We start from the raw sequence: 3,016 nt of genomic DNA, 5'->3' as shown, positions 1-3,016 counted from the left end.
CCTCAGACTGGGCTGAAGGTTCACCTTCCAACAAGACAATGACCCTAAGCACACAGTTAAAATAACGAAGGAGTGGTTTCACAACAACTCCGTGACTGTTCTTGAATGGCCCAGCCAGAGCCCTGATTTAAACCCAATTGAGCATCTCTGGAGAGACCTGAAAATGGCTGTCCACCCACGTTTACCATCCAACCTGACAGAACTGGAGAGGATCTGCAAGGAGGAATGGCAGAGGATCCCCAAATGCAGGTGTGAAAAACTTGTTGCATCATTCCTAAAAAGACTCATGGCTGTATTAGCTCAAAAGGGTGCTTCTACTAAATACTGAGCAAAGGGTCTGAATACTTATGACCATGTGATATTTCAGTTTTTCTTTTTTAATAAATCTGCGAAAATGTCAAATTCTGTGTTTTTCTGTCAATATGGGGTGCTGTGTGTACATTAATGAGGAAAAAAATGAACTTAAATGATTTTAGCATATGGCTGCAATATAACAAAGAGTGAAAAATTTAAGGGGGTCTGAATACTTTCCGTACCCACTGTATGTATATCATGACTGTGTTTTATCAGCTTAGAAAATATGTTTGTTGATATCTGTGACTGGTGAAGATCAGATCACATTTCATGACAAATTTATGCAGAAAAACAAGTAATTGCAAATACTGCTATTAGTTTTTCTTGCAACCAAGTATGAGCTCAACCGTCATGAGTAACATCAATCCAAATCTGATCTGATTTTATTTGTAATAAAGTTTAAAACATTAAATACAACTTTTCAAAATCACTTAAGATTGACTGTGCTGAGGTGGACATCCCATGTTTAGAACTCAAGACAAAGTTTACATCTTGACTTTGAACTTCAAAGCTAAAACTTGAGCCTTGAAAAAGCAGCATCTTTGTCTCACCTCTGCCATCAACTAAATTCGCATATGCCCACCTGTGTATAATCAGTTTGAGGAGTTTGTAGCATAAATGTATACTTTGTTTCCCTGTATGCACTGCCTGGTATGTAGTGTCATATTTTAACTGCATATTAGAATAATCACACTGCATCCAACCTTTTAAGTAAAATTGTGGTTGCAACTAACATTTATTTTCATTATTGTTTAACCTGCTGATTGTGTTTTTCATTAATCAAGTGTCAATCGATCAATTGTCTACTAATGGAAAAAGTCCATCACAACATCCAGAAACCAAAGTGGTTTTGTTAACCCATCATATACCACAAAACCTGAAGATATTTAATTCGTAATAATGTGTCAAAAAAAAAAACTCAACTGAAAAGGCCAAAACTACACAATTAAGTATTAAAATATTTCATGGATCCCTTTCTGACAAACTAGTGGCTTTCCTTTCAGCTTGACTTGATATTTCGTTAAGTAGTAAACTGTGGCTTAAAAAAAAAAAAATCAAAAATGTACACCAGCAGAGGAAGTTCTTTGTCTGAAATGTAAAGTTTCTTTGCAAAAAGTTAGGCTCGTTTTTTGACAAACTGTGTATTTGATGTCACAACGTTAAATGCCAATACTGACTTTACACTTTAATGTGCATTACATTAGTACTACAAACATATTTCTGTACTGTAGTCCTGCGGCGGCCTCCCCGCACACACTGAAAAGTTTGACGGCAGTCTGGCTGTTATTAGTCCTGGCGGTCGTTAACGTCCAAGTACGACAAATGTGGACTTTTACAAAAAGATGTATTCAAAAGTAAAACTTTCAGGCCGCTCAGCTCAAACTCTCAGTTACGTTAAACTTTATCTTGCGGTGACCACTTTCCTCTTCAAACACTCAGGTAGCCTTTTCAACTCGCCACGCAGCCTCTGCACAAATGGACCGAAAGAATCTGGATGCGATTTTTTTTTTTTTTTAGAGGATGTCTCTGTCGGTTTCACAATAACGCCACATCCTCCGGTTTGAGTGCATAAACTTTGTTTCAGTCATTCTTGCACTCAGTGTGAAAACCTTTAATGACAGAAGAGGAACTGCATTTTAAACGCGCTTTTCTGGCATACAAAGATAGGGCAGGGTGCCATGTCTAGCTAGCTAACATAGCTAGCCAGTGGCCATCTTGTTTATCACACTAACGTCGTTTGCAGCCTGCTAAGCTAACTAGCGAGGCTAGGTGATGTTAGCAGAGGAGAGAGTGAAGCGGGGAGGAGAGGCAACAGAGGGGGGAGCAACGGTAGGTTAGTCTCCTCTGCGGTCTAGTGCACTTTTTGCATTAGCACGCTGGCTGAGCACAGCGGGGGGCGGCTGTCAGCTCCGGCGCAAAATAAACTGACTGTGTCAAATTATGGTACGTGTATGTAGGTGTGTGCTGCAGGCTGCTGACTCACTGTACATGCAGAGACAGAGCTAAAAAAAAAAAAAAAAAAAAAGAAAGCAGGAAAACGAGCGAAGCTGGGCAGCTGTAAAAAGAAAACGGGGCACACCGGAGTCGGGTAGCGGTTAATAAGAGATAGCAGTTCAATGTTACCTGCCGGTGACCCGGTTCATGGTCGGCAGTCCGCTTCAGTTCGGCTCCACTACCCGTCACTTGTAGCTGACTCCGCCGGACCCGCCACGTCCACCTCGGCAGAACAACCGGCCGCCTCTCCTCCCCTAGCGTTATATCACTGACTAATTCCGTTCCCTCCTTCTTACCTCCCTTTCCTCACTCTTCCTCTCTCGCTTCTTTCCCCCCTTCAGTACTCCTTCCTTTCTCACTTCTCTCTTTCCTGCCTGCACTGCTCGCTCGTGCACATACCGTTCAGGCTGGTATGTAGGTAACTACGGTAACGGTAGAAGTAGGTGGTTACAGTTTTCAGCGTCCGCGCGCAGAAAGGGTGCGCGCTCGCTCGCTACATTGTTGTCGTTCTCTCGCTATGTTTTCTCCTGTTTTTACGCTCCACGCGACCAGTGTGTTAAAATAACTAAATGAAAGAATGAGCAGCACGCGCCCCATTGAGCCGGGTCAATGCGGTCAAGTAGCAATTCACTGACGTCAGTACAGAACAATTAGAGGGTATCTGCAA

The 3,016-nt window shown here is 42.1% G+C and overlaps 1 protein-coding gene across 1 annotated transcript in view; it reads right to left on the bottom strand.

Moving 5' to 3' along the window:
• Positions 1–3,016, bottom strand: part of LOC109967535 (zinc finger protein 696) — a 17,307-nt gene extending 14,291 nt beyond the window's left edge. The window contains exon 1 of the mRNA XM_020613180.1: positions 2,479–3,016. The gene's annotated coding sequence lies outside the window, so the exon portion shown is untranslated. The remainder of the gene's footprint in view (positions 1–2,478) is intronic.

Source organism: Monopterus albus, unplaced genomic scaffold (assembly GCF_001952655.1).
Source record: "Monopterus albus unplaced genomic scaffold, M_albus_1.0 scaffold131.1, whole genome shotgun sequence".
Classification (NCBI taxonomy): Eukaryota; Metazoa; Chordata; class Actinopteri; order Synbranchiformes; family Synbranchidae; genus Monopterus; species Monopterus albus.
Note: the sequence above shows the minus strand (reverse complement) of the source record. Positions and strands in the feature narration are given on the sequence as shown.